General features: G+C 43.0%; 1 protein-coding gene across 2 annotated transcripts in view; it reads right to left on the reverse strand.

The window, feature by feature from the left end:
• The window catches only part of LOC123759684 (hepatic sodium/bile acid cotransporter), a 43,720-nt gene that overhangs the window by 15,603 nt on the left and 5,115 nt on the right, over positions 1 to 23,002 (reverse strand). The window contains exon 1 of one of the 2 annotated variants that reach the window (XM_045744906.2): positions 20,991 to 21,126. The exons of the other annotated variant lie outside the window; for it this stretch is intronic. The gene's annotated coding sequence lies outside the window, so the exon portion shown is untranslated. Of the gene's footprint in view, positions 1 to 20,990; positions 21,127 to 23,002 lie in introns of those variants that run through there. 2 annotated transcript variants of the gene reach the window in all.

Below are 23,002 nucleotides of genomic sequence, written 5' to 3' on the forward strand. Positions count from 1 at the left end.
TCAACACTCCCCAGCTGGCCGCTGGCAACTCAAGTGGTCACATGACGTTCCTAAACTCCCTTTCTCGCGCCGTTTGTTTTTTGGGTGCGATATGTAAGCAGGTTGCTGCAATCTGCTCAACCACAGTGTCTCTGTCTCTCTCTCTCTGTCTGTCTGTCTGTCTGTCTGTCTGTCTGTCTGTCTGTCTGTCTGTCTGTCTGTCTGTCTGTCTGTCTGTCTGTCTGTCTGTCTGTCTGTCTGTCTGTCTGTCTCTGTCTCTCTCTCTTCGTTTAATACAAATAACAATTATGTACTTAAAGTCTTCAAGCCATATTTCAAAGGGATTTATTGAACGTATCAAGCAATATCGCCCTGTAATAAAAAGTAAATTATGTAAATATGCTTTCAAGACTGCTAATTGAAAGAGATTTACTGCATGTAACCATAATTTCCGATTAATCAAAAAATTATGTAAATATGCTTTCAAGACTATGTTTTATATATATATATATATATATATATATATATATATATATATATATATATATATATATATATATATATATATATATATATATATATATATATATGTCGTACCTAGTAGCCAGAACTCACTTCTCAGCCTACTATGCAAGGCCCAATTTGCCTAATAAGCCAAGTTTTCATGAATTAATTGTTTTTCGACTACCTAACCTACCTAACCTAACCTAACCTAACTTTTTCCGCTACCTAACCTAACCTAACCTAACCTATAAAGATAGGTTAGGTTAGGTTAGGTAGGGTTGGTTAGGTTCGGTCATATATCTACGTTAATTTTAACTCCAATTAAAAAAAATTGACCTCATACGTAATGAAATGGGTAGCTTTATCATTTCATAAGAAAAATATTAGAGAAAATATATTAATTCAGGAAAACTTGGCTTATTAGGCAAATCGGGCCTTGCATAGTAGGCTGAGAAGTGAGTTCTGGCTACTAGGTACGACATATATATATATATATATATATATATATATATATATATATATATATATATATATATATATATATATATATATATATATATATATATATATAATGTAACGTCAACTGAATTGAAAATATTTATGCAATATACAGCATTCAACAAATGGCTACTTGTGCGGTAGAAAATTAACTATTCAATGAACCCCCTTTGTTTTGTTTTTTTCCATGGAGGACAAACGAAAGTGTTTATGTGAAAAAAATAATCACACTTAGAATTTCCATATAATGACTTAAACCACGTACAAAATAGAAGCTGCAGATACAGTTTCCTAAGACGACATACGGAACCAAGGGGAATATACAAATATATATAGAGGGATGAAATGATCAGCTGTTTCACGGCCGAATATCACATTCACTCCAATCTACCGCTTACGGGTTACTCATGCCCGTGCCACCTCTTGGGTGGCTTAATCTTCATAAATCGATCAGCTGTGCACTTCCCAACGCCCCGAGACATCTTCGACCTCCCCTGCCACGTCTATGGCTACCGTAACTCAATAAGAAAATGCCAGAGGCAATGTGCCTGCATGTGGTGGTAGTAAAGTTGCTGGGAATGCTGACTATATGAAAGGACCACTACAAAAGACCTACTGGCTGGCTTGTATGCGGCAGAAACTGTTACATATTTACTTGTAATCGATTTTGAACTGCGGCATTCTTGGCATTTACGGCTTCGACGGGTAGGCGGTTCCATGGTTTATAACTCTATGGTGAAGAAGCTCATGTTTCCTGTTTTACATTATATACACTGTATATATAATATAAAGTAAATCATGAAAATACAAGGGTAAACGGCGGGAATAACTCTTTAGACAATACATTTTGATTTAATTTCAGAATTAAAGAAAACAGCACCGTGTTGGGTTACAGGCTATACTTCTTAAAGTATTTAACTTAGGCTTACTTCGACCAGTATATGTCAGTCCCATACCCCAGACCATTCACCCTACAAATGTGAGTGAGGCTAGGGCCTCCAACTTTGGACAGAGAGACAGACATTCTCTCTTATAGTATAACTAGAATACACACACAGTATTCGTTCCGTTCCGTCGTTTCTCTTGGCCGTAATAACTTTCTTGCGGTTGGTTGGTCTTTTAACTCAACAGTAAACCATCTACAGGCATGTCGACGTCAGTAACAATGCCATGGTGCGTAATGTTGATTGTAAGTATTGTTGCCAAGTGTAAAGTGCAGATGAGAGGCCTCCCATAGACATCCTCCAAGTATCTCTTGTAGTGGTCCATCATAATTATATGCTTCAGTCCTATCTAACATCCTCTATAGTGTATACCTTTCAAGAAAATTAAACAATTCAATGTTTGCATTTCATAAGCGTAAGAAAGAATCCTATGTCATTATAAGTCTTGTGTTTTCAACAGCATTCATGTCCATTCTGCAGTACGGTAATCAAGTGTGGTCTTACAACCGCTAAAGTAAAATTGACGAATAACATTATTATCCTTATTGCTAATACTTCTAGATATTGAACACAACCTCCTACTACTAAGTCCATACTGATCATAATGCAGTCCCGGATTACGCAGTGGTAACACTCGTTAGTGATTTGGCCTAGGTTCGTATCCTGGCCGGGGGAACATTGACTTGCGCCAATCCTTAACTGTACACCTCTGTTCAACCAGCAGTGATTGAGTACCTGGTTGTTAAAGAATTAGCGGGACCAGGAAAAGCTCTCAGCCTGCTAACAGGAGTCTGCAGTTATTTGTTCCTGTACCCACCTGTGTAAAAAAAAAAAAAAAAAAAACTTTTGCACATTAAGCTGACATTTAGCATACATGGAGAGGGTTTCGCGAGTTTTTCTACTCCCCGAGTCCGGCCTGGGGCCAGGCTCCACTTGAGATAACTTGGTCCAGCAGTCTGTTGTTTGGAGCGGTCCGCAGCCCACATATCCACTACAACCTGGTTGGGTTGGCACTTCTTGCAAGAACTTGTCTATGTGCCTCTCGAATACCTCCACCTTTGTTCCGGGAATATTTCTAATGCTTGCTGGGTGTTGAACCCCTAATGTTCACAGTGCTCTCTGATTGTGCCTATGACACCTACTCCTCACTGGTTCTATTCTGCATTTCCTTTCGCATCTTTCGCTCCAGTATGTTGTTATTCAATTGCGCAATTTTGGGACCTGGTCTTCCAGTATCTTCCATGTATATATTATTTTATACCTTTCCCTTCTCATTTCCAGAGAGTACATTTTGAGAGCTTTGAGATGATCCCAATAATTTACATATTTTATCATCTTATCATTTCTAGTGTCACAGACCTATCCTAAGTTTCAAAATATAAGTAGATCAAACAGTATTTGCCGCTGTCATGTGTCCTAATACATAATTGCCAGCTGGAAAGTTGTATGAGTCAACATGACGTCTTAGGTTCATGAGCAGGATGTGAGACAACGCCACACACAACTACAGTACATTCCAACAGTTTCCACCAACATAATACTGCTCACTAGTCACCCTCTTCCACCATTTACTGTTACACTCAGCCACCCCCACATCCCTTACTGTTACAGTCCGTCCAACACCACGCCCACTCACACCCATTCCGTCAAGCCTAGCCAACACCCAACCACATACATTAAGTATTTTTGTTGATAAGAAAGATACTAGAGTTAAAAACGATTCGATAGTAAAAAACACCTGCAAGTGTTTTTACTATTTTTATACTATCTATTTTTACTATTTTACTATTTACTGCAAGTGTTGCTGGTAATGGACCAGCAAGCCTACGGCAATGTTCCTTACGTCTTGTGTACTTAGATCAAGTTTTCTCAGAACTATAAGTTGGCATTATACAAATCGACGGATTTGTGTAATGCCAAGCAACCCATTAATACTCTCATCAGGTTCTTTCTCCAGTTTTACAGTTTTGTTTGTTTAGGAACGAAGAACAGTAATATTTGCTATAATACAAAACATTAATCTCATAACAAAGAATGGCTGTTGAGTGGGTGGCATTAGCATTTGTGCTGCAGCTGAATAAAATACCAATTTCATTGCTACGAAATGAAAATAAGTAATTATAGTATTGCTGAACTTATATTTTTGGGGGGAAATTTGTTAGTAATTTGAACCACCACGATAGGGTCCTATAGTTATCACCAAAGTATTCTAACGATAATATAATGTACCCAAGCTACCACAAAGCACCTCAGTTCCCTGCAGTTGTCAAGAAGCACCAAAAACTATTCTTAAACATGAACAAAAATGGATTTTAGACAAAATTTTGGCATGCTAAATAAAGATACGAAGTTAATAATGAATAGAATAATATTTTATTACCTAGAAGTAAGTGTTCAGTACTTTATAATAATAAAACTTGTTTGGAAAAAATAAATTGGGGAGCTGCAACCCATCCTCAACTTATTTTTGAATGCACAGCATGTAAAAATTTATGAATGCGTCTGTTGGATTAACCGCTGGATGTAATGGACTTTGAGTCGAGGACGGATTGGCATTTGTGCAGCTACCCTAAACTATATGAAGGGGAGTACAGCGTGTCAAAAAACTAGCTACGTGATGCTAAAAATCCCAATCACAGGATGGTTAGTTATACAAAGGCAGGCATGTGATAAGTAGTCTGCACTGGCAGACTCCGTGGTGCATTATGAGGATATCATTATGAACACAAGAGTAAATACGGCAGCAGTGATACTAAAAGTCCCCATCTCATAGAATGGTTACTCATACAGGGCCATACGTTCAGTAGCCTGCACTGGCAAATTTTGGGTGCAATATGAAGATATCCTCAAGAACACGAGAGTGAATAAAGTAATTCGAAAATAGTGCAGAGACGGTATTCCAGTGACTGTGTAAGACTCAACCCAGCTACTTGTTTCTTGGTTGCGACTCTGGAGGTAAAGTACCGGTACCACTGGTCTGACATCACATTACAATTACCCGACAATCTTGGGTAACAAAGGGAGTTGAGGAGTCAGCACCAGTTATAGCCTAGCGAACGCTGGTGAGGCGGAAGCTACCTCTGTACTGCTGACGACATCCAGCCCCCCAACCCACCACCCCTTTTATCCTCAACCAACACCTTGTTCCCATGCCTGTGTGGCTACCTATAATATAGTTTGGATTATCCTAAACACACCCTCTATGTAGCTCGTGTCATCCCGTTGGTGGGAATACATAGCCAAATTTCCAACATATTTATTTTCTCATATAATCAAGTGTGGTAGACCTACAAGTAGTGATCCTAAATTAAATTTATGATTTGACCTGAAAACAAAAATGGTGTCCGGAGACTCAAGAGAAAGTAGAGAAAGCGAGATGATGAAAGCCTGGAGGAACGATGATTTAAGAAACGTGTAAGCACCAATACCGAGCGACGCCTCAAATGTGTGCCTTCACCATGACTTGCGACAGTGCTCCACCCAACACCTCCACTTCACACCAGTCTGGTTCCCACCATATATATTCCCAAGACAGCAAATACATTTTATGTTTCCTAAAGAAGCCTACACACGCCTTGCGAGGCGTCACCAGTGGAGTCCCACAGGGATAAGTCCTTGGGCCTATACTATTTCTGATATATGTAAATGACCTCCCAGAGGGAATAGACGACGGGCTCACCATAGCCCGTGCTACTTGGAACTTGTTCCGAGTAGCTGAATCTATAACAACAGGGAATAGACTCGTTCCTCTCAATGTTTGCTGATGCAAAAATTATGAGGATTAAGTCAGAGAAAGATAGTATGAGGCCTAGACAAACTAGGAATGGTCCAACAAATGGCTACTAAAGTTCAACCCAAGTAAATGTAAGGTAATGAAACTAAGTGGATGAAATAGGAGGCCAGACACTGGATAGCGAATGGGAATGGGAGATGAAGTCCCTCACGAAACGAACAGAGAGAAAGCTCTAGGAGTTGATATCACGCCAAACCTGTCTCCTGAAGCCCACATCAAAAGAATAACATTGGCGGCGTTAGAATGATTCTTGTTATTCTAGCCAGAATGACCAGTAGTTAACTCGCTAATCCCTGGTACACTCTCTATTACATGTTATTGGAACCGGTAATTTCACAGCTCGTCCTACTTCATACAACGTATTTTAGATCATGTCAACATAACGTGAGTATTCTTGTCTAAGGTGTTTCGTGGATATTCAGATCCTCTTTTTCTGTGGCATGGTTGGCTAGCTTGGTTACGTCAGTCTTTAATATGTGTGTGTGTGTGTGTGTGTGTGTGGTTGCGAAGGTATCCTCATGAACCAAATATTGTCGCCCTTTCAGAGATTAAGTCACAACAACGTGGCTGAAGTGTTGTAAGTATTGTTGCGAGCCTCTGTAAGGCAGATGTGCTGTCACTAGCTATAATGATATTTCCATCACGAATAAATCCACAAGGGCCGTGATGAGGGTTCGAACTTACGCCCGGGATGATCCCCAGAACAGCTTGTTGACAGAGCCCGAAAGCATGGGGGAACTGTGCAGAACCCTGGTTTGTGTCTCGGAGAGGCTGCAGGATCCGAATGAGGTCAGTAGAACTCCCGGTTGCTATTCTTTTGCCATGTCGTGGCACAGTCGACTAAGGCAGTTGGGTAAAACTAACCTGTCTCCCGACGATCCCAGCGTCTGGGATCATCCCGGGCGTAAGTTCGAACCCTCATCATTACCCTTGTGGATTTGTTCATTTGATATATCACGCTATTGTGATTTCTGTGTGTATATTTCCATCATATTTGTCCCCTTCTGTAATGTTCATAAGGACACTAATACTTTCAGTATCATAAGCACAAATCAGCTTTCTTGTATTCAGGCAGCTTCAGCTCTTCCATGGTCACCTACTGACCCGTCACAGCAGATAAGGAGTGTTAGATGATATCTAGATCGCAGCTTCAGCTCTCCCATGGTTATCGACTTTGCGTCACATTATTATTATTAACATCTTTATTGACAAAATTAATTACAATTTTGCCTAATCTGAGGATTTTGATAGGTCTTATTAAATTGAGGATAATGCTAGTATTCACTGCCACGCAGGACAAAGGGTCATACATAAGACAATAGGTCTAAACTGTAGGCTGGAGCACATATATCATGGTTACAATCAATGTTTTAATGTATGGATATGTGAAAACAACTTTCTATTGTGCACTGCTACACAAGGGCAGGGATGGGTTCATAAGTGATACAGCTAAGAAGTAATATAAATAAAAATTGTTCTTCATTCTTTAAAATGGACAAGCAAATTTTGGGTAAATTGTTAGGATGTCGTCCAGAACACCTGAGTCAATAAAATAGTTACACAGTTGGTGGCACAAGAGGCCAGGAGGTCTAAAGTCCTTTATGGTTTCACATTCATCAATATAGTGTTCTAGTGAATGCATTAAAGGTTTATCACAGAGTTTACAATCTGAATACTCTGGTAGTGGCTCAGCCTCACTAACCTGCCAGATGTGTCTATAGCCAAGGCGAATTCGCGCAATGACTACATCACATTGCCTGGTCCGGTTACTGTGCTGACCATACAAATACCTATTATTACAAAACTTGTCATAACTTTTAATACTGCAGCTTTCAGGTCTCTGGGCATTTCTTAGTTCTTCTAAATCTGAATTAATTTCTTTAATTTGTATGTTTCTAATAACTGCATTAGATAGTCCAAAGTCATAATCAATGTTTTCCCACTTTGCGTCACAGAAGATAAGGAGTGGGTTAGCAAGCAGTGTGTTATCGATGTAACTGCCAATGTGAAGTGTGTCAGGGTCAGCCGCGTCAGTCGGTCAGCCATGTTCCACAAGCCGTTGAGGCAGTATGACCTGCGCCACTTAATACAAAAGTCGGTCACAGAAATTGATCATGCTTAATTCTACGTTCATGGATTCGGTTATATGTCGTTACAAAATAATCAGATTTCCAAGTATTCACGTTCATTACCAATATTAAAGATCATCACTGATTTTTGCGAGTCATTTGATATTCGCCCCATACATACACATTGTCCCTAAGATGCATAACTGAAAAATGACTGTTGCACATGTAAACTAAAGCATATAACCCATGTTGTCAAGATATCAGGCCCGCTGCAGTCTTCTCAACACTTTTCAACCAACTAGAATTACAGGAAAAAGGCGAATGGGCGGCCATCGCTATTAATGTACAATAATTTGTTTGAAGCTCACGGTAAATACGGTCGAGTAGGCTTGGTACACGGCAACACTGAGCAACGCGGTAGTGAGTACCATGTGTTTGATCTGCACCTTCAGCGTAGAGAAACACCAGATTATTTCAGCGTAGAGAAACACCAGATTAGGCAAGTGTTTGTGTCCAATTTGGGTAATATTTTGACCCTTCTACAAATATTGTGTGCGTGCCTGAACACGCGCGCGTGTACTCATCAAATGGTTTTACTTCGTGTATGCATCCATTGTTTTTGCCTCCTGTGCGCGTCAATTTTTTGTCTCTTGTACTCACCAATTGTTTTTGTCTCGTGTACTTAACTATTTTTCTCTTATGATTCGCGATTAATTTTTCCCCCGCATTTAAGCTCTTAGTACAGGTATTGTACCTCGCTTTGTCATATTAACATGAACCTAGGTATAAAGTTTGCCTCCATCGCTAGCCCAACACAACGATTTTCTATATCTCTGGCTCATTAGGGTGTTTGAGTTTCCTCGTATCAGGTATATCGTAAACATGGCCCATCTGCATGTTTGTATTTGTTCAGGTAAATTATATAAATCATAAATTATAAAGGTCTTTGCCAGGGAATTGCCAAAATCTGTGGAAAAGCTGGACATATGGGTTGCCCCTCATCATCAAAGGGGTTCTCGGCTTGGGAAGGCAATGCGCGTGTGTATGTGGCCCTTGGGAAAGTGAAGCCAAGGCCGTTGCGGTCTGCAAGCACCGTAATATACTGTACCTTGATATAAAGTACAGTTACGAAACTTGCGTCACCATACCGTACTTAATTTTTTTTTTTAGTTTAGTTCCTTATTTTCGCCATACCAATCTTGTGAGCAGTAGGGGAAAAATGTAAGACGCACATAATGGAGTTAGAAAGTAAACATCAACATTTGTTTAGCCAAGTAAGTTACAACAATGATGAATAGTTACATAATCTGTTAACATACAACACAGACAAATGGAGGCTATCCGGCAGACAATTACCTCCCCCCCCCCAACCACCCTGATAGGTATTAACTGCGCAACAGGGTGACCTTGTGAGCCGGGCTTGGGATGTCTTGGGGCAACTCAAGCTAATCCTAACAAGGAAAACTATATTCAGCCTACTCGGAGGATTTGACGTTTTATAACAATCCGATAAAGAGTTAATACAAGATATTTTGAGAAACAAAATTGGGCGTTTAATTAAATAGGACCTACCTCGCATGGGCCAGTAGGCCTACCATCTTAAATGATCCAAACAACTTTCGTTATAATTTTTTTGATATTAAACAAATTGACAAATAATCGCACTTTCTGTTTGGCGAGGAGGAAAAAACACCAAGATAATTTACACAAAATTACAGTACATTATTCACATTATTCACCCTAACTCAATGTATAAACACTTATGAATAAACGTTTTGAACTTGAATTTGAAATCTGAATATTAATATTAATTTAATATAAAATAATTTAGAACCAGTTGTTGTTGGCAGTAGCCTGAGGCATACACGAGCGTGGCGCCAGACTACACAACTCGTGGAGACCAACACTCGTATATTACCAAGACCAAGTTTGTACAACCAATTTATTTGCTACGAACAGGTGTACCTATCATCAGTGACACATGGTGTAACTGTCTCGCTGGAAAATATGCAGAGAGAGAGAGAGAAGGAAAGACTTCCCCAATAAGTGGACAAAGATCAATTGATCAAAGTGAAGGAATGCGAGAAAGAGCAGTGGAACACGTAGCAAGAAATATGATTTTTTTTTTAACAAATAGCAAATAAAAACAAGTACAAGAAGCCTAAAACAAGAGTAGGAATGAATGGAGATATACAAGCTAGACATATTGAAAAGCCTATGGGTGAGGAAAAGTCCTGCCCGGCTTAAAGGACGGTCCGGGTTAACTTTTCAAGTTACACCCCATAGAATTCACTGATAACATAATATTCACGTGCACAAAGGAATCACATTAATTAATGTGATGTGCCAATGAGAAAATCAGTAGGAGCCTTGAGGAAGATTCGAACCTATGTTCTAGGTACTCTCAAGCAAACGCCTTAGATCACTATACCATGAGACGATCAAAAGCAATACAACCTGGGATTCAATTTAATCCTCTAGGGGGCCAGAGGCTTCCAACTAAAACCTAACTAGGGTTTCAGGCATTGCCCCTCCCCTCACGCACTCTAGTCGTCTCTAGGACTACCTTCAACGCTTCTCTTCAAATGCACAAAGAACTCTAGGCTACAACTAGAGTGCACGGGGCCGTGCATGTAACCCTGGTTAGGCTTCAGTTGGAAGCGTCAGGCAGTGGGTTAAATTAAATCTTCAAGGCGTTTGCTTACGAGTACCCACATCATAGGTTTGAATCCTTATGGCTCTTACTGATTTTCTCATAATATTCATCTCTACAAGGCTTTTTTGAGAGGCCTTAACGCATAAAAAAAAAAAAATACTTTACACACTGGAGCTCTACGCCGGAATTTCAATTTAGACGCGAGCCAAGCGACCTTATTTGGCAGCGCTTTACACATTCTTATCTCTAGTGAGGACGAGGCAGACAGGAGATACACTATAGTTTCAACATTGTTGTTTATTACCCCTCTTGCCTGATATTAAAACTTCTAGGCAATATTATGCTCTACCTAACTACAGTACACACTGCACCCATGACCAGAGCGTACTGTTTGGCAGACATTACTCCCATAACAGTAATAATAGAAAAGCAGTAATTAAAGCCAGGAACAATACTAATAATAACTATATATGTTTTCATTGTAGCTGAAGATGCGCTCGTTCTCTCGATGAGCTACTCCGTAAAACATGCAACTGTTTTGCCTAACCTGAAACGTACAAACCCAGGCAACCCACCTAACCAATCGAGGACAATGCATAGAAAACTTCAGTGCAGTACAGCATTGCCGTGCTGTAATTTGTCCTATCTATATATATATATATATATATATATATATATATATATATATATATATATATATATATATATATATATATATATATATATATATATATATATATAATATGTGTGTGTATATCACGAAAATAAACACGTGATTAAGAATGTGACATTCTTAATCCGTGGTCTGACATTGTCATATATATATATATATATATATATATATATATATATATATATATATATATATATATATATATATATATATATCCCCTGGGCCGGCATACCACAGGAAGAACACTAGTGGCATTGATACAGGTGTGCCATTGTTGCACGGAGCTGTACTGACGCTGTTCATGAACAAATCCACAAGGGCCGTGACGAGGATTCGAACCTCGTCACGGTTCGTGTGTAGTGTAGTGTGTGACGCTGTTCATACTCTATAATCAATAATAGAAGCTTTATACAAAACTAAAAATTACAATCCTTTCTATCGTTACTCACGCTACATACATGCTGTCTTGTAATAAAACCTCCCTGGTGGGAGACAATACAGTAATTAAGTATTTTAGAAAGTAGTAAAAACAATGTATTTACATGTTGACCTTCAACAAAGAATGTCAGGATAAACCTTCTCATTTTACACCTGAGGCGAGGCCAGCTAGCCATGAAGACTCTTTGTTAACGAGTACATCAGCAGCCAGGAGTCATATAACGAGGACCAGTAATGACAGGAACAACGGCCTGGGATACTGCGGACGACGGAGGGGTCGCAGGCACCCGAGGGAGGAGTCGGAGGGTATGAGCGACCAGGGACGGGGCGGCAAGCACTTCATCAGCTGAGGAGCCGGTTATGGGGAATTTTGCGTTGTGGGAAAACCCAGACAGCCTCCCGAGCATCATGCGTACACTGCCTGCCTTGGCTCTCATGCACAATTGTCAGCACATGGCACTGCAAGTTGTACACAAACAACACATGTTTGGCGGACCACCAGTGGAAAACGACAAACATTTAAACACACACACACACACCTACACCTGCACAACCACCTTATATATAGCACGACAAATACAGGAGTAATTTTATAGTATTTTAGATAGTATTTGTTTATAGTATTTTATATTGAAATACAGTATTATATTGAAATACAATATACAAGCCAAAATGAGCTCTTCACGCACTTTAAACCCGAACCCGGAAAATAGATGTAAGGAATCATTCTTTTGTCGGGGAAAGGCAGCCTGTGAATGAATATATATATATATATATATATATATATATATATATATATATATATATATATATATATATATATATATACACACATATACACATACACACAAAAACCTAGTCAGAGGAAAAACAGTCCAAGATATGATGGACCTAGTCATACAGAAATGCCAGGAGGCCGAAGAGAGATTTATACCAACGGTAAATGGAAAAAATATGAAGGAATATAATAACCAATGGTTTAATAGACAGTGTCAGGAAGCAAAAATGGCCAGCAGGCGGGAGTGGAGGAAGTACAGAAGACAAAGAACAGAGGACAACAGGATCAGATACAACAGAGCTAGGAACGATTACATTAACATAAGACGAACATCGGAAAGGGACTATGAGAACGATATTGCAATCAAAGCGAAAAAACAACCTAAGTTACTACACGGTCATATAAGAAGAAAAATGTCGGTGAACGACCAAGTGACAAGACTAAGGAAGACAGAGGGGTCATATACTGAAAGTGACAAGGAAATCTGCGAGGCACTGAATGCCAGTTTCCATGGAGTGTTCACTACCGAGCCTGAGCAGCTCCCATTGTTGGAAGGGGTTACCCTAGATGAAAGACTATCAGATATAGAGGTGACAGCAGAGGAGGTAATGAAACAGTTGACAACTCTAGATGCAACTAAAGCAGTTGGACCAGACAAAGTATCACCGTGGATACTAAAAGAAGCAGCACAGGCCCTCAGCGTGCCTCTGGCAATGATCTTTAATGAGTCACTTATGTCAGGAGAATTGCCCAGTTGCTGGAAGAAGGCAAATGTCGAGCCGATCTTCAAGAAAGGTGATAGGGAGGAGGCACTTAACTATAGACCTGTATCACTGACAAGCAGCCCCTGTAAAATACTGGAAAGAATAATTAGGCTACGACTGGTTGCACGCCTGGAGAACATTAGGTTTGTGAACAAACATCAACATGGGTTCTGGACAGGGAAATCGTGCCTAACAAATCTTCTGGAATTCTATGATAAACTAACGAGGATAAGACAGGACAGAGATGGTTGGGCAGACTGCATATTTCTGGACTGCCAAAAAGCCTTTGATACAGTACTGCACATGAGACTGCTGTTCAAGCTCGAGAGGCAGGCGGGGGTGGGGGGGAAAGGTCCTAGCATGGATAAGGAACTACCTAACAGGAAGGAGCCAAAGAGTTACGGTAAGGGGGCGAGAAGTCGGACTGGCGAACAGTAATAAGTGGAGTACCACAAGGATCAGTGCTGGGACCAATTCTATTTCTTGTATATGTTAACGACATGTTTACAGGCGTAGAGTCCTACATGTCGATGTTTGCGGATGACGCAAAGTTGATGAGAAGAGTTGTGACAGATGAGGATTGCAGGATCCTCCAAGAGGACCTGAACAGGTTGCAGAGATGGTCAGAGAAATGGCTACTGGAATTCAACACGAGCAAATGTAACGTTATGGAAATGGGACTAGGAGATAGGAGACCAAAGGGACAGTACACAATGAAGGGGAACAGCCTACCTGTAACGACGCGTGAAAGAGACCTGGGGGTGGACGTAACACCTAATCTATCTCCTGAGGCACATATAAATAGGATAACGACAGCAGCGTACTCTACACTGGCAAAAGTTAGAACATCATTCAGAAACCTAAGTAAGGAGGCATTTAGGGCGCTTTACACTGCCTACGTAAGGCCAGTCTTAGAGTATGCCGCCTCATCATGGAGTCCCCATCTGAAGAAGCATATAATGAAACTGGAAAAGGTTCAGAGGTTTGCAACGAGACTCGTCCCAGAGCTACGAGGGATGGGGTATGAGGAGCGCCTGAGGGAACTGTGCCTTACGACACTAGAAAGAAGAAGGGAGAGGGGGGACATGATAGGAACGTATAAGATACTCAGAGGGATTGACAGAGTGGACATAGACGAAATGTTCACACGGAATAGTAACAGAACGAGGGGACATGGATGGAAGCTTGAAACTCAGATGAGTCACAGAGATGTTAGGAAGTTTTCTTTTAGCGTGAGAGTAGTGGGAAAATGGAATGCACTTCAGGAACAGGTTGTGGAAGCAAATACTATTCATAATTTTAAAACCAGGTATGATAGGGAAATGGGACAGGAGTCATTGCTGTAAACAACCGATGCTCGAAAGGCGGGATCCAAGAGTCAATGCTCGATCCTGCAGACACAACTAGGTGAGTACACACACACACACACACATTAGGCTAATATCTAGGCCCTAAATCTGCAACTACTGACCCTCCCCCAGGATGTAACCCCACAACAAGCCAACTCTCGGGTACCTATTTACTACTAGGTGAATAGGCACATTAGGTGATAGAAAACGTACCCAACCATTTCTATCCCGCCTGGGATTCCCGACTGAGTCGAGAACGAACCCACCTGTACACATGTACAAACATCAAGGCCCAGGTTGAACCAGGGTCTTGATGTTTTCAAGGGCAAGGGCAAGAGAAACAGCCCTTCTACCTTCGCGACCAGAACCCTAAGCGCTCAACCCACCACTTTAGCTCCCACGAACCGACCAGAAGACTTTCCAGTCTTACCAAAGAGTGGCTCCACCGACCAGGCGACCCAGCCTTCACAATGGAGACCCAAGGCCCCACAGGCTCCTTCGCAGCCCCCCTGCATCACGTGCAGGCATTATCTCTGGTCTTATTAGACTAGAGGAGAGGCTTGCCGGACCAGACAACCAGCGCTCTGTCAGTGAACTGAACACATTATTCCTAGCCAATGGTCTGGCTCCCATCATAGCCCCTAACGCAAGTCTCACTGCCTCCACTACCACTCTGGAGACTACCACCAGGACGACCACGAGGTCGATTTCAACACAGACTCCAGAACCACCCAAGACCCGGGCGGCACAGAGGTATTTCCCTCTCCAGCTCCCTGCTATTACCATCTCAGCAGCCGTGCTCTCTACAGATGCTAACAGCACCACCAACGCTCCTGAAATAGCTTCTACCACCAATGCACGACACCTGAGCTTGCCTCAGGCTGCGAGGCGAAAGACTACGGAGGTTACGGACTCCTCAGATGAGGAAATCTTAGTAGGAGCTCCACCGCCGCACCACAAATACGACACCTAGTCTGTTCAAGACTTTCTCATGGAGGCCACCTCACCAAGGACAGCACGGCTCAGCCAAAGTCTCAGGCAAAGAAAAAAACGAAGACCTAGAGGTCTACACACCCCACCAGCTCCATAACTGGTACAGCCAACCTCCAGGGCTGAAAACCACCATGAAGACCCTCATTCATCCTCAGATCTCTAGTATCAGCTACTGATACAGATAATGGCTCCAAAGAGCCCCCTCTTACGGGCTCACCATAGCCCGTGCTACTAGGAACTTTTTGTTTCGAGTAGCTGAATCTAAAACAACAACAACAAGCATCCACCAGACAGTGTGACATTGTAACTGCCAGAATTAGGGCGGGATATCACCTCCCTGGACAGGTGGCTGTCGGCAATGATCACCCCGGTCGAGGAGCCGGTCGGCCTAGCGGACAGCACGCTGGACTTGTGATCCTGTGGTCCTGGGTTCGATCCCAGGCGCCGGAAAGAAACAGTGGGCAGTGTTTCTTTCACCCTATGCCCCTGTTACCTAGCAGTAAAATAGGTACCTGGGGTCAGCTGTCCCCAGGTACTATTTAGTCAGCTGTCACGGGCTGCTTCCTGGGGGTGGAGGCCTGGTCGAGGACCAGGCCGCGGGGACACTAAAAAGTCCCGAAATCATCTGAAGTCTACTAGTCTAGCTAGCTCAACTAATCTAGCTACCCCATACATTACCTATCATTCTGTGGGTGGGGATATAATGCTCTAAACCTCATGTAGAAGGGGGTATCAGCACGCCGCTTTGTACCCAAGCTTTATAGGAAAATACAAAATTAATTAACTAATTGGATAGTAATGAGGATGTCTAAGTGCCTCTCGTTCACCCACTTTCAATTTACCTCCACCCTTGAGCCAGGTCACGACCCTGGACCCAGGGGGGGGGGGCAGATTCACGAAGCAGTTACGCAAGTACTTACGAACGTGTATATCTTTCCTCAATCTTTGGCGGCTTTGGTTACATTTATTAAACAGTTTACAAGCATGAATACTTCCCAATCAACTGTTGTCATTGTTATAAACAGCCTCCTGGTGCTTTGGAGCTCATTGTTACGAACCCGGATCCAGCGTCCGAGCACGGAGCAGTGACGACAGCGCCATCTGTGGGTCAGCTCCCGAAACTCCCTCCAAACGGACGACGACACCTGGTGAGGACGCCGTGTACTAGCCACAGGGGCCAGTTTCCAGTCCTGTTCAGCGCTCAACACAGCCGCTGCTGACCTCTGGTGAGGTGGTGCTCAGACACCAGCGCCATCTATGGAGTGAATAGGTGGGCGTTTGTGTCTGAGCCTGTAAGTGAGGTGCCTTAGTGTTATCTTGAGTTATCTTGAGTTATCTTGAGATGATTTCGGGGCTTTAGTGTCCCCGCGGCCCGGTCCTCGACCAGGCCTCCACCCCCAGGAAGCAGCCCGTGACTGCTGACTAACTCCCAGGTACCTATTTACTGCTAGGTAACAGGGGCATTCAGGGTGAAAGAAACTTTGCCCATTTGTTTCTGCCTCGTGCGGGAATCGAACCCGCGTCACAGAATTACGAGTCCTGCGCGCTATCCACCAGGCTACGAGTGTGTCCCTGTTATTGATGACGTGTCTGCTTACAGAGTCGACCTGGGACTGCTGTGATGGAAGTTGAGTCAGTCTACCCAAGGCAGCCGTCTCCATACCTTGTGCTTTGCTGCAGCAGCTGTGAAGTCGTCCCCCGGAAGAACACTGTGGTGTTACCCTGCCAGTGGAGTGGCAGTAGAAGGATTACCCGGGACCGACGGCTGGAGACGATTATCCACTGGGGTATTGAGGACAGGAGAGTGATTGGTGGTATCACACGAGGCTCCTGTCTAGGGCGTTACCCTAATATCGCCCGTGGAGTGGCCTGACCAGCCTTGCTGTTCCGGAACCTGCCAGTAGACCTGCTGGACGTGTGGTTGACGGCCTCCACGGCGGTGCCCCCAGTGGACCTGTGTTTTGGCTGACCTGTGGCCAGGGTAGGCTCAACTTCTCAGAATTCGTCAAGGGACCACGAAAGCACCGAGGACTCAGCACCGAGAGCTTTGCATCAGAGTCTTCAGCAGAAGACAACGATTGTGAATAATCCCCCTGTATAGTGTTTATACCCCTCCCCCTGTGCACTCTTTTATATATTATTTATATGGTGATGGTAAATTATAATCTTAAGTTCTTAACTTTCTTTCCCTTCCCCCTTTAAGTTTCTTGCGTCACGGATCTCATCCCTTGAAAGCCACTACTGGCTTGGGGTCGGATACAACTTCCTCTAACAACATCAGAGTAAGAACCCCGTTGCGTCCCGAGAGGGCCGTAACACTCATTAACTGTTAAATAACTGTAAACAAAACCGTTAAAGATTAAGAAAAGATGGACAGGTTCGTAAGCACTTGCGTAGCAGCTTCGTGAATCTGGCCCCAGGTCACCACCACCTTTCCCCTTCCCCCTCCATGATGGTTCGCATCTACCGTCCACCACTCCACAAACAATCCAATATCCAATAATCGATCACCAGCACATACAGGTTAATCTATACCTATTAATCCCTGAGGTTCTGACGCTATTATATAAAATGGCTTTGACGGTTTTATACTGACAACTGGTGTATAATTTTCAGGTTACCGGTAACTAATACTAACAATAACGTATAGAGTGTACCGCCAAAATGGTACACTTGCTAACAGCTGGACAATTTAGCAAGTAACATATTGGGACGAGGATTCCTGATCACCACAGGGCGTCGAAATTTAAATCGATAGGCTTTAATTGTTGCCGATCCGTGAAGGTATTTTTGGTCTCAATGATGGACCCCAATTTCAGACATGCTGTGAATATTCTCGTGTCTCAATATTACGGCACACTAATATTGGCAAAACGTTATTTACTGAATAATACAAAATACTATTATGTAAATACGATTACAATGCATTCGTAAAGACATCATGATGTGATGTCAAGAGTCACACACACACACACACACACACACGTTGACCAGACCACACACTAGAAGGTGAAGGGACGACGTGCCGTGAACCCCACCCCTGGCGAATCAACGCAAACCGTGATAGGTTTCTCGGATGAAACACAGCTTTCAATGTAAAAATTCTTCTGTATAAATATATTGTTCTAGGGCAAGCGAGCGAGCAGGGGGGTGGTCTGGGCCAGACAGTTTGCCCGGCTAGGTCAGCTAAACCCAATACAACCCAAGTACTGCAACAGTTCCTATACAGAACAGGCGTATTTACCTGAATATCGCCGTGTATACGTGAGCCCTAACGCTGGTAACCCAACGCCACTACGCTTTCAAGAGGGGGCTTAGACCTTAATCAAGTCCGGATTGATTGATTGGTGAAGATTAAGCCGCCCACGAGGTGGTAGCCCGTAAAAGTCCGGATCTGTTGTTTTAGATTCAGCTACTGGGAACATAAAGTTGCAAGTAGCACGAGCTATGGTGAGCCCGTTAGTGGACGTGCCTGGCACATGAGCGGGGCTGTGACTAGGGAGGGATCGAATTTCCCGTATTATAATACCCTTGGACCAGGGGGGGGGGGGTTAGGGGTAGGGGGATGGGTTCGGTGAAAGGTGGGAAGGGGGAGATATGTGGGAAGGGGGGAGATATGAGGGAAGGGGGAGAGATGTGGGAAAGGGGAAAGATATGTGGGAAGGGGGGGGGGGGAAGAGATGTGGGAAGGGGGCGGGAGCAGGATGCCGGGGGCGGGTGTGTGAGGTGCCCACCACAAGCAGGGAGAGGCGTGGCCACCAACCACCCAACACCTCCGTCATTACATGACACCTTAATAATATGATCGAGGGCTAAGTACGCCGGCTTCCTGTCCTCATCAACGCTACTAGATAGTGGTCCTTCGGTAAACTGAGTAAGGTTAGTTGGTCTAGATACTGTGGTTAGGCAAGCTACCACGCGGCGCCATGCACGGCTTCGCGGCGCCAAGCACGGCTTCGCGGCGCCAAGCACGGCTTCGCGGCGCCATGCACGGCCACGCAAGTGAATTTAATAACGACGAAACTACTCAACCCGTGCCTGAGCAGCATGTTTAGCACCTGACTACTTGAGACTGCAAACCTATGAAACACCTTAACTATATATATATATATATATATATATATATATATATATATATATATATATATATATATATATATATATATATATAGTCCTGGGGACCATTCAGGCTTGTTCGCATACATATATATATATATATATATATATATATATATATATATATATATATATATATATATATATATATATATATATATATATATATATATATATATAAAAGTTCCATAGTAAAGTAATTGTTATCATCGGCCTAATAATAATAAAGGTGAATGAAAGAACCAATTTATGTTTAAGTGTACTATATTCAAAACCAAAATTTCGGGTGTAATCTACATCCCTTCTAAAGTACTGACTACAAAATTCTTATTGTATTCAGAACCTTGAGAATGGATGTAGGCTACATTCAAAAGCTTGGTTTTGAATACACTTAACCATGAGATGAATGTGAAAGTGAATGAAGGTCTTTCATTCACCTGCATTTAGGCACTGCAGCACTATAGTAAATTTCTCAATACAAATAATAATAAATTTCTAGAATAATGTATTCATACAATACAAGTACATAGGGCACGTTAAAAGTGGTTCCATCGTAGAGTAATTGTTTGTAAATAAAGCCACGCTTGATACCCGTATATGCTAATGTGCACGAAGATTTCTACAGACTCGACCCCTCTGCCCTCAGTGCCCTTGACAAGATCTTGTAGAACGAACTGGTTTAACGGTGTACAGAACGGAGCCCAAATATTGTACGAACATCCAGTAGGAGGGAAGCGGCTCGTTTGCATGGTCTGAAGCTGGTATTGCTTGTCAGTTTACCTCTGGTACTACTGAACTTCAGTGTGATCTTTAGGACCACAGCACCATAACGGGGCCTCCAGGACCACTATACCATAACGGGGCCTCCAGGACCACTATACCATAACGGGGCCTCCAGGACCACTATACCATAACGGGGCCTCCAGGACCACTATACCATAACGGGGCCTCCAGGACCACTATACCATAACGGGGCCTCCAGGACCACTATACCAGAACGGGGCCTCCAGGACCACTATACCAGAACGGGGCCTCCAGGACCAGTATAGCATAACGGGGCCTCCAGGACCACTACACCATAACGGGGCCTCCAGGACCACTATACCATAACGGGGCCTCCATGGGAAACCCCCAAAGATACGGGAACTCTCGGCCAGTCATTACAGACCAAGCAACATTGGCTGCCTTGAAAACATAAAACATCTTTGCTGCAATATAAATGCTTTATTTAACGCTAATTTGAACTCGACTAGGAAAGCTATCAAGAGGTTCTTAAAGAGAACGAGGCGACGCAAGCATTCTCGTCTGCTTGTGGTTTAACTTCATCTTCCATGCTTATTAGTCATAAAACTAAAGTCAAAGTATCACATTTCTTCCCGGTAGTTTAAGAATGGGAACCAAGAACAGTACTCATGGTTGGAGACAGTTGTACTCACCAGCGTTTAATTTCTCTTCCTGTGAGAGTAAGAGGAAGAGTAGCGAGTGAAAGTTGCAGGCGCGACAGGTGCAACAGCCTCTCCCGGCCGTGGTTGCCACACTACTGAGACACATGGTGGGTGTAGTGCCTCGCTTTCCTTCTGGCCGGTGGCGTTGCCACAGCCTAGCTCAGGAGCGTTCCTATACAGTAAATATTACTATAACCTTACCGTCTCATTGCTAGAGCGAAAGGGTCTTAGCCTGTGTCATCAATAAGAGTTACAGATAACTTGTCCGTCTACTGAATTAAAAAAAATAAATATACATTTTCCTTTCTCAAACATATAGATGGCATTTTGCATGACCTTGAAGGAGCAAATATGTACATGCATCTCGGCAGGAGTTTCATCTGAGACGACTGTTACACACACCCTTCCCAGAATCCTACACGTGCACATGCGCACACGCAACCCATCCTCCTGAAACAATAGTACGTTAGTTTAGTTGATATATTATGCACCCCCCATACCCATCCTGTGGGCGGTGGTGGAAAGGGTTACAGAGGCACATAATGGGCTCAGGGACTCAACCCCACAACTCATTCAGCTAAGCAAGTTACAATCTTGATGAGCTAGTTACAAAATTCAATATAAGTCGTCACATCAACAATGGGTTCGAGATCGACCACAAGTACAGTTTCTAAATTAAGCAACTGACATATGTTGAGAGCTAGAGTCACACAGAAAATTGATATGTTTGTCCTGCACACCGCCCCCCTTCCAGTGGGCAGCGGTGGATAGGTTACAGTCACTTAGAACGTACTAATAGGTACTATTGGACCCATAAAAGTTCACGTTTTGTGCTGTTAATTTTATTGTTCGAGAAAAAAGTTAAATACCAAACTTAACCATTCCTAGGCTTTGTATAACATTTATACTTAACGTTGCCATATTAATGTCTTAACATCACATTCATGCCTTAATATTACCACACTATATACGCCTGCAACTTGAGCTGTTCAAACTTCCCAGCGTTGCAAGTAATGATATTTACAGAGATGAGGATAACTCAACGTGCATCTTCAAGTGATGTCAAGGACACTAAAAATCCCAGTCAAGAATATGACAACACATCGAGTAGAATGTTTGAACACTCTGCAAGGTGTGTGTGTGTGTGTATTCACCTAGTTATGTTTGCGGGGGTTGAACTCTGCCTCTTTGGGCCCGCCTCTCAACTGTCAATCAATCAACATTTTTTTTCCACATACACACAGGAAGCAGCCCGTAGCAGCTATCTAATTCCTAGGTACCTATTTACTGCTATGTGAAAATGGGCATCAGGATGAAAGAAACTCTGCCATTTGTTTCCCCCGACGCCAGGGATCGAACCCGGACCCTAGGATTAGGAGTACCAAGCGCTGTTCACTCAGCCACAGGCCATGTGTGTGTGTGTGTGTTGGGGAGGGGTGGGGGGAGGGGTGGGGGGAGGGGTGGGGGGGGGGAAGGGGGTTCGGATGTAAGAACCGTATCACGTAAGGCTGAAGTTGTTCCTATGGGGACGTCCATTAAATTGATCAATACTTCGACTTGACACGGATTTAGCGAGGACGGGTCCAACCAGAAGGACGCATTTTCCTCAATAATGCTGCCAATCGTCGTGACTGCCACAGGTCAGCCAGCTCTCCACAATTTTTATTTTGTTTTAATTGTCAGGGGGGGAAAAGCGCCAAGCCATTACTTTAAAGCACTTGGAAGGGGTCAGGATAAGGATTTGGGATGGGACGTTGAGAGGAAGGGATAGTGCCCAAACACTTGGACGGTGGGGGGATTAAACGCCAACCTGCATGAAGCGAGACCGTCGCTCTACCGTCCAGCCCAAGTGGTTGGGCAGCTCTCCACAAGTCTTCTTTGTATACTGTGACGATAATCTCTTTCAAGAGAGATTGAGCCTGCTCTTCCCTACATAAGTACGTCAATATACAAGATAATATAGAATATACGTCCACCAAGTATCGCCAAACGTTTTGCCCAGA

This window comes from Procambarus clarkii, chromosome 22 (genome assembly GCF_040958095.1).
Source record: "Procambarus clarkii isolate CNS0578487 chromosome 22, FALCON_Pclarkii_2.0, whole genome shotgun sequence".
Lineage (NCBI taxonomy): Eukaryota > Metazoa > Arthropoda > Malacostraca > Decapoda > Cambaridae > Procambarus > Procambarus clarkii.